This window comes from Bubalus kerabau, chromosome 7 (assembly GCF_029407905.1).
Source record: "Bubalus kerabau isolate K-KA32 ecotype Philippines breed swamp buffalo chromosome 7, PCC_UOA_SB_1v2, whole genome shotgun sequence".
NCBI lineage: Eukaryota > Metazoa > Chordata > Mammalia > Artiodactyla > Bovidae > Bubalus > Bubalus kerabau.
Genome location: NC_073630.1, coordinates 24,458,877 through 24,473,508, shown reverse-complemented (window position 1 = coordinate 24,473,508; position 14,632 = coordinate 24,458,877). Strand labels below are relative to the sequence as shown.

Below are 14,632 nucleotides of genomic sequence, written 5' to 3'. Positions count from 1 at the left end.
AGTGTAGCCTACCAGACTCCTCCATCCATGGAATTCCCCAGGCAAGAATATTGGAGTGGGTTGCCATTTCCTCCTCCAGGGGATCTTCCCTGCCCAGGGATCAAACCCAGGTCTTCTGCATTGCAGGCAGATGCTTTACCCTCTGAGTCATCAGGGAAGCCCAAGGGAATAGAAGCATAGACTTAAAACTGATAAAGGCATTAGATTATCTAACACCCCTCCACCTTACCCCCATTGTATAGGTTTGGAATTGAAGTATAGGAAGGTGAAGTACGAGGAAATTTACTCCAATTTAACAGATTAAAATAAATAAAACAGATTTACTCCATAACAGATTTAAAGCAGAGAACTTAGATTGCCCAGCTCTTTTATAGTACAAGCTTTTATAGTACAAGCTGTGTCCATTATTTATATGAACAGAGACATTGTAATAAAAACAGGTGAAAACAGAACTTCTAAATCAATCAAAATTTTCCACAACTTTAAAAGCAAAGCTTAGTAATATGATGATAGTATATACTTCTAATAAAAATTATCAATTGAATAACCATACTTTTGCTATGAGCTGTAAAAACATCTCACTAAAAAAAAAAAAAAAAAACACCTCACTTTATTCCCCAATAGCAAGATATGTAGTGTGTATGTATTTATACTGTACCTCATTCCAAAAGGGATTTTAAGAAACTTACTTCAATAAAGCATAATTTTTTTTGAATGCTGAGGTGATTATAAATATACTGGAATAAAATTACAACAAAGTCATCTTTTAGTTTACAAAAAGCATGATGTCCAGTAAACTTAAATTTGGATGTGGTTTAGTTGCTCAGTCATGACCAACTCTGACCACATGGACCACAGCCCACCAGACTCCTCTGCCCATGGGATTTCCCAGGCAAGAATACTGAAGTGGGTTGCCATTTACTTCTCCAGGGGATACTCTCAACCCAGGGATTGAACCTGTGTCTCCTGCATTGCAGGCAAATTCTTTATCCTAAATTTGGATAATTGTTCCCAAATTTGATTCTGCTTTCTCTAGCTGTGAGCACAAAGTAAGAAAAGTATATATATAGTACTATACCCATTAAAAGATGACAGAAGATTGTTATTTACCCAAGGTCATACAAGTAGCATATTTCTGATTTCAAATTCCTAATTCCTTGCATTATGCCAGCTATCCAGGTACACAGAGCACTCTATTCCAGATATACAATGACACTACTCCTGTCATCGAACCAAGCTTGGGTCTGTTCACATGATATGTAGTAAAGCCAATCTACTGACACAGCATTGTGGTGAAAGAAAGTACAGTTTATTGCAAGGCACCAAGCAAGGAGAACAGGCATCTAATGCTCAAGAGACCCAAACCCCTTGATGGCTTTCAGGGAAGGGTTTTTAAAGGCATGGTGAGTTAATGGTCAATGGTACGTAGTCATCTTATGTACATCCTTCTGATTGGTCGGCGGTGAGGTAACAGGGTGGTGCTTTGGGAGTCGGCATCATCAGTCTTGCTGCAGTCAGTCTGGGTCTGTGAACTTGTGGGCAGCATGCTGTTAACTTCTTTCACCTGGTAGTGGTTTTGGTGGTGATGGTTTAGTTGCTAAGTCATGTCCGAATCTTTGCAACCTTATGGACTGTAGCCCACCAAGCTCCTCTGTCCATGGGATTTCCCAGGCAAGAATTCTGGAGTGGGTTGCCATTTCTCCAATCCTGGAGTGGGTTTAGTATCTGTAGAACAACTCAAGGATATGGCTCAGAATATTATCTGTAGCCTTTGAGGAAGAACTAAGGGTCTTTTACTTTGTTTTACGGCTAAACTATTATTACTTTATCTTGCTTGACTGTTTTCCTCTGTTTCTGTATTTTCTCACTTTTGTGATTAAGTATGCTGTTTGGAACTTGCTGAAGGCCTAGGAGGCGAAAGCTTTTCTACAATCAAGGAGTGGAGGACATGGTGCTGGGTGGTTTGTGCCTGCAAAGGCCCTGCAGGGTCCTGCCTGGTTTCACTCCTAATAGAAGACATTCACTGTAACCATCAGACACTTGGATTACCACAGTTACTTCTAAATTAAACAACAAGGCTTTTGCTTATGTCAAGTTTATTTCAGATAGTTGCACAGAACTGTTAACAGGAATTTTTCTATCAAGAAATTTCAACTCCCCAAAAAACCAACTGTTAAGAGAAAGGTAAAATTCATTAATTTATCTGCATTTTAAATTACAAAATTCATCTTAAGGAAACAGGCATTTTTTAAAGTGTCAGAAAAAAAGGTGTGTCCAGGGGAAGTGAGAAGTCCAAAGGAAAAGAGAGATAAGGAGCTATCTAGAGCAAAGAAGAAAGCAGACAGGCACAATATTAAAAAGGGGGGAAGGGAAAATGGGGTGAGATCTAAGGCCCATGTGTTCTGCCCAGTCAGCTTCTGATCCCTACATTCCTCACATATTTGGTTTTTCCCCTTCAACTTGCCCCATTAAAGTTATGCCAAAAATCTATCCTAGGCAGAGTCTTAGTTCTTCAAAAGTTCCAATCTTTTAAGTTTTTGTTCTGTAGGAGCAGAATCTTTTTCTAAGTTGTCCTGTTAACTTCTTATCTATCTTTACAGCATAGTCTTTAAGGATCTTATTCTTAGTCTTTAAGGATCTTTATTTTTTCTTAATGTATTTGAAATGCTTATGCTTGATGTTAGAATCTCTTACTTTTCTTTCAAAGATGTCCTTCCTGTTAACCATGCAGAATGTTTTTGTTGTATTTTCAGTATCTGGTATATTTTTATTCTCAGTTCATTCCACAAATATTTATTGAGTGCCTTCCATTTATCAAGTATTGTGAAGATCAAGGGTAAAAAAACCCATATGGTCCCTACTATCCTGAAGTACGGAGGCTTCCAGTTCCATTCAAGATGGAGTAAGTCCACTACAACCTCTTTTTCACTGCTCACGACCCAAAACTGAACGAAATGCAAAGAGCAACTGCCTGAGGACTCAGAAAGTAAACAGAAGCAGGTAGATTGGGAAGGAGAGTCAAAACTATGAAGGTCAATTTCTCTTGCTCTTGTGGCTTTAACCTGAAGGTAGGCCTCAGTCATTCAGCTATTTAAGGGCCACACTGGAGGCCAAAAACTATAATAGAAAACCTACTTTTATTGCCTGAAGATCTGGGAAATGGACCCTATAGTCCAAAGTGAGTGTGAGGAATCATTGTTATCACAGTTGTTTTCGTTTTTTGGCTTTTCCCCAAGGGCAGGCACTATTTATGGAATTATGGACAGCTAAAACTCAGAGAAAAGCCTCAGCTTCTGACTAGAGAAACCAGGGAAAGAGACCTTGAGAGAAATAGAATTGGGAGGAGGTATGGATTCAGGAGAGGAGAAAGCTGGAGAATGGGGCTCCTTAATTCTGTGTTTGAACCCAACCAAATGTCTTGTGTCACCTCCAGCTACGCATGGGTGAGATAGGCCCAAAGCAGCATAGCAATGGCTTTAAAAACTGACATAAGAATTTTTAAAACAAACAAACAAAAAAACACTGCCCAAGTCACAGTGGCTGAATGCCCAACCCCTGAGTGGCTTCATGTGGCAAACTAATAAGAGTATAGCAAAGGCTTTGGAAACAACTGAAATTGGAACATGCCCACAGAAAGTAAGAGAGAGCTTATGATCTGTACCAACTCAAGTTGATTGCCTGCTAAAACAAACAAAAAGTAAAGTATTCCTCAGAGGATTTTAGTAAGACCCCAAATCTGTGCAACAAAATGTCCAGGATATACTCCAGGAGTACTTGATGTATAAAGATCCAGAACATGATAAAAAAAAATCAACAGATGCCAAGCAAAAAATGACACAGATGTTGGAATTATCAGATAAAAATGGTGAAGTAGCTGTGTTTCATGTGGTAAAGATAAGCATAGTCATAATAAATGGAAAGATTAATAGCAGAAAAATAAAAACAGTTAAAAAAGAAGTAAGTAAAAAATTTTAAACTAAAAAATACAGTATCTGAAATAAAACATTCACTGAATGGACTCAGTAGCAGAATGGAAATGAACTAGGAAAGAATCAGTGAACTTGACAGATAAATAGAAATTGTTCAATCTGAAGAACAAAGTGAAAAAAAGATTGAAAAATAAAATGAACAGAGTTTCAAGGACCTATAGGACACTATTACAGAGTCTGTAGTCTAATGAGAAAAACACATGAAACAGTCACTCTAATGAATACATGATTACGAACTGAGATAATACTCTGAAAAAAAAATGATCAAAGTTCTTTAAGAACATAAAATACTTGATCTTACTTAGCCTAGGGTCAGAGGTGATGTCATAAATATTTCTCTGAGTATATGGTTCTTGAGCAGAAGGGTAAAAAGGAGTTAACCAGATGAAGGGAAGTTTGTAGTGCAGAGTGTTTCAGTTGGAGGGGAAAGCAAGTATATTGGGCTTCCCTGGTGGCTCAGGTGGTAAAGAATCTGCCTGCAATGTGGGAGACCTGGGTTCGATCTCTGGGTTGGGAAGATCCCCTGGAGGAGGGCATGGCAATCCACTCCAGTATTCTTGCCTAGAGACAAAGGTGCCTGGCAGGCTACAGTCCAAGGGGTCACACAGAGTCAGACACTACTGAGTGACTAAGCGCATACTCACAAGGCTCTGCAGAAGAAATCTAGCAATTTCTAGGAACTGTAGAAACATTACAGTGGCGAGAAGTGAAAAAAATGAATGTGGGATGGTATGAAATTAGGCTTGAGGGGGACCCAAGGACAACACCGTGCAGAATCCTGTGGGTCGTTGCCATGAACTATGTGTTTGTGTCCACCCTAATTTCGTATGTTGATATCTTAATGCTCTTTGTTACTGCTCAGGGCTTTCTCTAGTTGCAGTGAGTGCGGGCTACTCTTCATTATGTTTTCAGGTTTCTCATTGCAGTTGCTTCACTTGTTACCGAGCATAGACTCTAGGTGCACGGGCTTCAGTAATTGTGCCACACAGATTTAGTTGCTCCAGGGCATGTGAAATCTTCCTGGACTAGGGATTGAACCCATGTCCTCTGCGTTGGCAGGCAGATTTTTAACCACTTGACTACCAGGAAGCCCCCCTAAGGTCCTTATTTTTAATACTTCCTTTTCTAAAACAGAAAATCCATAAAGTTAGATATTTGATATTTTTTTTCTCTTTCTTTTTAAAAACAGATTTAAGTTACAATGGCCATTTTCTAAATGGGAGCATCTGAAGCCTGTGAGAGCTTTAGTCTATATCTGGCACACTGTCTGATATAAGCACTTTAGTTTTAAGAGTGTGGGCTTGGGAACCAAGCTGCCTGGTTTTGGCCCCACCTCCTTTATTTATAGCTGTGTGACCCTGGAAAAGTTAATTAAATTATTCCGGGACAGGAAGGCATAGACAATAGGGGTGAACCAAGGGAAAATGGTAATGTATCTCAGATCTAGGAAAAATAAGTGTGACTATCATAATTTGTTGGGAGCATCATCTCAGGCAAAATACCTAGAGAACTATTCCCTAGGAACTAGAGCAGAAGTAGAACTGAATGTTACGAAGCTACCACTACTGAGCTCAGTCCCTGATTTGCTTAAAGTGACCAGCACTCCCCCACTCCATACATTCTCTCTGGAGGAAGATATCATTTAGACACTGTATCATTTCTTATACACAATGTCAAGTTTTCAATAAAAATGATTAGCCATGCCAGCTATTAGACAATACTATATGACCACAAACCTAGACAGAACATTGAAAATAGAAACAGATTAAAAAATGACCCAGATTTTTGAGTTAGGAGACAGATATGTTAAAATGACTATGATTCTAAGAACTGAAACTTTTATAAAAGTCTTGGGAGAAAAATAGGAGGAAAGCTTCATGAATTTGGATTTGGCAATGATTTCTTGAATATTATACCCAAAGTACAGGCAAAAAGAAAAAAGACGAATCAGACAACATCAAAATTAAAAACCTTTGCACATGGAAGGACACTGTCAACGGAGTTTAAAAGGCAACCCATAGAATGAAAGAAAATATTCATATTTGCAAGCCAGATACCAGATAAATGATCAACATCCATAATATTTAAAGAGCCCTGTAATTCAACAACAACAAAAAAATAGTTTTAAAATGGGCAAAGGACTTTGAATAGACATTTCTTCAAAGGAGATATTTGAATAGCCAATAAATATTTGAATAGCCAATGAAAAGATTCTCAACATCAAAATCATTAGGGAAATGCAAATCAAAACTACAGTGAGATACCACCTCATATTCATCATGGTGGCCATTAATAAAATAACAGATATTAACAAGTGTGTGGAGAAATTGGAACCCTTGTGTTTCACTAATGTAAATATAAAATGGTATAGTCACTGTGGAAAACAGTATGGCAGTTCCTCAAAAAATTATAGAATAACCATGTGATCCATCAGTTCTCCTTTGTATGTACCCAAAAGAACTGACAGCAGAGACTTGAGCAGTTATTTGTACATCCTTGTTATTGCAGCAGGATTCACAATAGCTTCGAAGGTGAAAACAGCCCAAATGTCCATCAACAAACGAAGGGATAAACACAATGTGGTATATACACAAATGGAATATTATTCAGATTAAAAAGGAAGGAAATTCTGATAACTTGTTACAACATGGATGAATTTTGAAGACATTTTATCAAATAAACCAGATGCAACAGAAGAAATTTTTATGATTATATTTATATGAAGTACCTAGGGTAGTCAAATCCTTAAGAGACAGAAAGTAGAATGGTGGTTACCAAGGGGTTTGGAAAGGGAAGAATAGGGATTTATTGTTTAATGGATGCAGAATTTTGGTTTAGGATGATCAAAAAGTTCTGGAGATGGAGAGTGGTGATGTTTGTTTAACAATGTGAATGTATTTTGTTGTTGTTCTTCAGTCACAAAGTTGTATCCAACTCTTTTGCAACCCCATGGACTGTAGCCTGCCAGGTTCCTCTGTCCATGGGATTTTCCAGGCAAGAATGCTGGAGTGGGTTGCCATTTCCTACTCTAGGGGATCTTCTTGACCCAAGGATTGAACCCACGTCTCCTGCATTAGCAGGTGGTTTCTATACCACTGAGCCACCAAGGAAGCTCGTGTGAATGTACTTAATCCTTTAAAGTGGTTAATTTTATATCATGTATTTTTTATTAAAATTAAAATAGTAACTATGATTAATTAGTATCAGCCAAAGGGAGGGAAAATACATTATCTTCAAAGGAACCATGGTAAAAGTAATAGTTTAATTCTCAGCAGAAATTATGGGACCCAGAATACAGTGGAACATTTTTTAAATGCTTACAGAAAATAACTTCTAGAATTCTGTATCCAGTGAGAATCCCCTTCAAAAGTGAAGGTAAAAGTGAAAGGTGAAAGTGAAAGTGAAGGTGAAATTAAGACATTTCAGATGAATAAATAATGTAAGGCTTTATTACCAACAAATCTATAGTTAAACAGGGAAAGCATGAAAACAAACAATACCAAGGTCAATAAGAATATGAGGCAACATAAAGACAGGTTACAACACATGCAATTGGTTGTAAGAAAGAAAGAAAATGAGATTAAATGCATAAATAAAACATTTGCCAGCAACATAGTTTATACTTAAAAAATCCAAAAGAATCTATAGATTGTTAGAATAAAGTGAATTTTAAGGCCTGCATTATATTAGTAAATACAAATAATGAATTTCTAAAATGATATTATTTTGGTAATATTGAAAAAAGCATCAATGCCTAGAAATAAACCTACCTAGAAATAAGTCTAATGAAAGATGTGCAAGACCTTCTGAAAACTGCAAAATGTTGTTAAAGAAAATCTAAATAACTGGAAGGATATACAATGTCCAAGGATTGGAAGACTCAATACTATTAAGATGTCAATTCTGGGAATTTCCTGGTGGTCCAGCAGGAAAGACTCTGTGCTTTCCCGGCCAAGAGGACAGGATCAATCCCTGGTCGGGGAATTAAGGTCCCACAAACCTCACAGTGTGACCAAAGGAAAAAAAATATCAGTTCTCTCCAAATTAATCTGTAGATTCAGTGCAATTTCAGACAGAATTCCAGCACGTTGTATATGTGTGCATGTGTGTGTGTGCATGTACGTGTGTATATTTGTGATTTGACAACTTGATTCTAAAATTTATACGCAAATGCAAAGAGTCAGTCCAACTCTCTCAATATATATTATACATGGACTAATGTAGTGTTGCATAAGGATAGAAAACTAGGCCGGGGGACTAGAATAGAATCCCCAGATAAATTCACCGTATGTGGTCATCTGATTTACAATAGAGGTGACCCTGCATTGTGATGGGTAAAGATGGTATTTTAAATGAATGTGCTGTGCTGCGTGTCATTGCTCAGTCGTGTCTGACTCTTTGTGAACCCATGGACTGTATCCTGCCAGGCTTCTCGGTCCATGGGGATTCTCCAGGCAAGAACACTGGAATGATTGCCATGCCCTCCTCCAGAGGATCTTCCCAACCCAGGGATGGAACCCAGGTCTTCCACATTGCAGGCAGATTCTTTACCATCTGAGCCTTGCTGAGTCAATTAGATATCATAAGGGAAAAAAATGAACTTTCATCTCTTCCTCACACTATACAGAAAAATCAATTCCAAATGGATTATAGACATAAATGTGAGAGACACAACACTAATGCTTCTAGAAGAATATGTAAAGAGAATACCTTTATGATCTCAGGGTTGGCAAGGATTTCTAAAATAAAGCTCTAGCCATAAAGGAAGAAAAGAATAAATTGGACTAAATTAAAAACTTCTGTTAATTCAAAGACATCATCAGAGTGAAAATGCAAGCCACAAAGACTATATAAATGGGTATTTATATATTCAAGATAAGATCCATTCTAGACTACATGAAGAGTTCCCAACAAATCAGTTAGAAAAAGTCAACCAATTCACTTTTTAAGTGGATTAAGTGAGTTAAATAGATACTTTACTAAGGAAGATATTTAAATGGCCAATAAATATATGAAATATATTAGTCATCAAGAAAATGTAACTTAAATCCGCAATGCAGTATCACCAGAATAACTAAAAGAGACTTTTAGTTAACGAGGATTTGAATAATACTCAAGAGTATTTGGTTCAAATTCCAACTATGCCACTTGCTAGCTGTGTGACTTTGGAAAAATTACTTAACCTTCCTGGGTCTCAGTTTTCACATCTGTAAAATAAGGATAATAATAGTAAATAATTCATAGAGTTATGAAAATCAAATGAGATGATTCATGTTAAGTGTTCAGCACAGTCCAGCTTGTGTCAGCTGTAATTATCTTTTAATCCTCACAATAACCAATAAATTAAGCAATACTATACCATTATTTTACAGATAAGGAAACTGAGGCCTAGGGAAATAAATCACTTCTATCTCAGTTCCAAATTTCTTGCTTTTAGTTACTATGCGTGTGACCTATCAGTTCTACTTTTGATAAATATTTAAAGAGTATTGAATAATTGGGCTTCCCTTGTGGCTCAGCTGGTAAAGAATCTGCCTGCAGTATGGGAGACCTGGGTTTGATCCCTGGGTTGGGAAGATCCCCTGGAGAAGGGAAAGGTTACCCACTCCAGTATTCTGGTCTGGAGAATTCCATGGACTGTATAGTGCACGGGGTCGCAAAGAGTCGGACATGACTGAGCGTGACTTTCACCATAAACACCATTGAGTAATTGCCAGGCACAAATATTGCTTGAAAAATACCAAGTTTCTGTTATAGCTCCTAACTTGTACATTTATTATTCAGACTCCTTATCTAGGTTTTAAAGTTCTAATGTTTGCTCCCCTGGATCCCAGGTCCTGCTATCCTAATGATGTGGGTGCATGCGTGCTAAGTCACTTCAGTTGTATCCAACTCCTTATAACCCTATGGACTGCAGCCTGCCAGGCTCCTTTGTCCTTGGGATTCTCCAGGCAAGAGTAATGGAGTAGATTGCTATTTTCTTATCCAGGGTATCTTCCTGACCCAGGGATCAAACCGGAGTCTCTTTATGTCTCCTGAATTGGCAGGCAGATTGTTAACCACTGGTGCCACCAGTGGGAAAGTAAAAAAAATGTTAGTCACTCAATTGTGTCTGACTTTTTGTGACCCCATGGACTGTAGCCCACCAGGTTCCTCTGTCCATGGAATTCTCCAGGCAAGAATACTGGCGTGGGTAGCCAGTCTCTTCTACAGGGGATCTTCCTGACTCAGGGACTAAACCCAGGTCTCCTGCTTTGCAGGAAGATTCTTTACCATCTGAGCCACCGCGTAAGCCCAGTGCCACCTGGGAAGCGCAGTCCTAAATGATGACATAGTTGCAGATCTTAAAATATGCTTCCTGGTCTCTTGATATGATTCTTGATGTATCCTTGTATGATTCTTGATGTTATATTTGTGTGTTCCTAGTCCATCTGCCTAGTTATGACTCACAGTGTCGCCTCATTCAGGTCACAGTTGAAATGTCCCCTTGATCAGTGTAACATCATGCTGGCTTATTTTCTTTAGTATTAAATTGCAGTCTGAAAATACTATTTTTCCCTTACCCTCTATAGAATATAAGCTCCATGAGAGCAGAAACCTATATTCCTGTTTTGTTTTGCTGCTTTAACCTTCAGAGTCCAGAAGAGTAACATTCAGAAATTATTAAGTGGGTGAACTTTGTGCCCTGACCTAATGACTTATGTGTACTGGAACTCAAATATTTTAATGGTGCTAATCCTCAGCCAAAGAATTTGTGGAAAATTCTTCAAGAGATGGAAATACCAGACCACCTGACCTGCCTCCCGAGAAATCTGTATGCAGGACAGGAAACAACAGTTAGAACTGGACATGGAACAACAAAATGGTTCCAAATAGGAAAAGGAGTACGTCAAGGCTGTATACTGTCACCCTGCTTATTTAACTTATATGCAGAGTACATCATGAGAAACGCTGGGCTGGAAGAAGCGCAAGCTTGAATCAAGATCGCAGGGAGTAATATCAATAACCTCAGATATGCAGATGACACCACCTTTATGGCAGAAAGCAAAGAAGAACTCAAGAGCCTCTTGATGAAAGTGAAAGAGGACAGTGAAAAAGTGGCTTAAAGCTCAACATTCAGAAAACTAAGATCATGGCATCTGGTCCCATCACTTCATGGCAAATAGATGGGGAAACAGTGGAAACAGCAGCTGACTTTATTTTCTTGGGCTCCAAAATCACTGCCAATGGTGATTGCAGACATGATAGTAAAAGATGCTTACGGGAACTTTCCAGAACGCTCGGTGAAAGGCGGAGGAGCGGCGGCTGCCCGAGCTGCGCACAGCAACCCGCTCCTTCCCGCTCCCCCACACCGGCATCGGCCCTCTCACCGGCTGTAGAAAATGGTGAAGAAAACCACTTACTATGATGTTTTGGGGGTCAAACCCAATGCCACCCAAGAAGAATTGAAAAAGGCTTACAGGAAACTGGCCTTGAAGTACCACCCTGATAAGAATCCAAATGAAGGCGAGAAGTTTAAACAGATTTCTCAAGCTTACGAAGTGCTCTCTGATGCAAAGAAAAGGGAATTATATGACAAAGGAGGAGAACAGGCAATTAAAGAAGGTGGAGCAGGTGGTGGTTTTGGCTCCCCCATGGACATCTTTGATATGTTTTTCGGAGGAGGAGGCAGGATGCAGAGAGAGAGGAGAGGTAAAAACGTTGTCCATCAACTTACAGTAACTTTAGAAGATTTATATAATGGTGCAACAAGAAAACTAGCTCTGCAAAAGAATGTGATTTGTGACAAATGTGAAGGCCGAGGTGGTAAAAAAGGAGCGGTAGAATGCTGTCCCAATTGCCGAGGTACTGGAATGCAAATAAGAATTCATCAGATAGGACCTGGAATGGTTCAACAAATTCAGTCTGTCTGCATGGAGTGCCAGGGCCATGGGGAGCGGATCAGTCCTAAAGATAGATGTAAAAGTTGCAATGGAAGGAAGATAGTTCGAGAAAAGAAAATTCTAGAAGTTCATATTGACAAAGGCATGAAAGATGGCCAGAAGATAACATTCCATGGTGAAGGAGACCAAGAACCAGGACTGGAGCCAGGAGATATTATCATTGTTTTAGATCAGAAGGACCATGCTGTTTTTACTCCATGAGGAGAAGACCTTTTCATGTGTATGGATATACAGCTGGTTGAGGCGTTGTGTGGCTTCCAGAAGCCAATATCTACTCTTGACAACCGAACCATAGTCATCACTTCTCATCCAGGTCAGATTGTCAAGCATGGAGATATCAAGTGTGTGCTAAATGAAGGCATGCCAATTTATCATAGGCCATACGAAAAGGGTCGCCTAATCATTGAATTTAAGGTAAACTTTCCTGAGAATGGCTTTCTCTCTCCTGATAAACTCTCTTTGCTGGAAAAACTTCTGCCTGAGAGGAAGGAAATAGAAGAGACTGATGAAATGGACCAGGTAGAATTAGTGGACTTTGCTCCAAATCAGGAAAGACGGCGCCATTACAATGGAGAAGCATATGAGGATGATGAACATCATCCTCAGGGTGGTGTTCAGTGTCAGACCTCTTAGTAGGGCCTGTGAATAACACTCACTGCTGGTGTTTTATTTGCAGTAGTGATTGAGTAAAGGACTATAATCATCATATGCTCACTACTTGCTTTTGTTTTAATATTCAACTATAGTAGTGTTTAAAAGTTAAATGAAGAATAAACTCAAATATAAAAGCTCTGACTTTGCCCTGTATGTATGATGACTTCAGTGTGCAAGATAAGTTTAGTACTTGTAAAAATGACTTTAAAAAATTTCCCCTAGCATTTGTTAGGCCATACTTTGTAATTGATTTCAGCTATGTACATGGAATAGCTTAGATTGAAATTGCAAGTATATGTATTGACTTCAGTGTATGACCCTTAATTGTTAAGCTATGAAATTAAAACTGTGTTTAACTGGCAGTCAGACAAAGAAATTAATGTAGAGAAGTGTTGATCTGTATGTAGTAAGTGGGATTCATTGTGATGCTTCTGCATTTATTCTATTGCCTCAACTGTTACTTGAAGATGGCATGCTGTATAATTTAATTTAGCCTGTGGTATCACTGATAGAAATGATACCTTTGTAAAGAAGGGGTTTATCATAATATGCTGCTTCTTGAGGGCTTGCACTTGTAGAATTGCATTCCCTTCTTTTGCTGTGCCATCTTTTATTAATATATATAGCTATTGGTCCTGGTTACTTTTTTTGCCCCCCGCCCCCTGACCTTTGGACCACAGTAAGCCTTAGAGTAGTGACTTCTGGAGCAGGGAAACTTAGAAGTTAGAGTGATGAGACCTTTACATGGAGAAGTAATTTGCATGTATGAGATAGGAAGGTGTTTTTGTAGGTATGTTACAGGCTTACTTTAAACCATTTAACTTATGCTCCAGAGTAACTGTAATTTAATGTTGGTACTATAGCAAATTATGATGAATAGCTTTAATTGTATGTTTAAAGTCATATGTTCACAAGCTTAAATCTGGTATCAGAATTTAAGCAATTCTTGAAATGTATGAATGTCTCTTTAATATACTGATTACAAAGCATGAAAAATAAAATAAAATAAAAGACGCTTACTCCTTGGAAGACAAGTTATGACCAACCTAAGACAGCATATTAAAAAGCAGAGACATTACTTTGCCAACAAAGGTCCATCTAGTCAGGGTTATGGTTTTTCCAGTAGTCATGTATGGATGTGAGAGTTGGACTGTAAAGAAAGCTGAGCGCTGATGAAGTGATACTTTTGAACTACGGTGTGGGAGAAGACTCTTGAGAGTCCCTTGGACTGCAAGGAGATCCAACCAGTCCATCCTAAAGGAAATCAGTCCTGAATATTCATTGGAAGGACTGATGCTGAAGCTGAAACTCCAATACTTTGGCCACCTGATGCGAAGAACTGACTCATTTGAAACGACCCTGATGCTGGCAAAGATTGAAGGCAGGAGGAGAAGGGGATGACAGAGAATGAGGTGGTTGGATGGCATCACCGACTCGATGGACATGAGTTTGAGTAAACTCCGGGAGTTGGTGATGGACAGGGAGGCCTGTGTGCTGCAGTCCATGGGATCACAAAGATTTGGACGCAACTGAGCGACTGAACTGAACTGAACCCTCAGCCTATCCCTTCAGAACTTGACCCAGCTTAGGTGATTGACCCACATTTCTTGATCACAGAGCTTATGAACACTCAGATTTTGGTCTAACAGATAATGACAGGTAGTCAGTCTAATAATTTTGATATTCCCTTGAATTAAAATGAAACTCTACTTTAAAAGGACTTAGAGATCTAATTTGTTTCATCATATTTTTAAAATAAATGTTATTTTCTGTTTTAGTGTCATAAATTCAGTTATGATTCCTTACAGGATTTTATTTTTTTTAATTGAAAGATAATTGCTTTACAATGTTGTGTTGGTTTCTGCTGTATAACAACATAAATGAGCCATAATTATACATATATCCCCATCCTCTTAAGCCTCCCTTCCCCTCTTTAAGGATTTTAAACACTAATATTTTGCTTTATTAAAGTGAGAATATATGTAAGCACTCAGCATATGGTTTACTCAGATGTTAATGTTCCATTTCATTAAAAACTTTGGTTAT

General features: G+C 38.5%; 1 protein-coding gene and 1 pseudogene across 6 annotated transcripts in view; both read left to right on the top strand.

The window, feature by feature from the left end:
- Nucleotides 1-14,632, top strand: part of SLC9B1 (solute carrier family 9 member B1) — a 72,470-nt gene that overhangs the window by 9,298 nt on the left and 48,540 nt on the right. The gene's annotated exons all lie outside the window — the stretch shown is intronic.
- Nucleotides 11,234-13,244, top strand: LOC129657547 (dnaJ homolog subfamily A member 1-like; annotated as a pseudogene).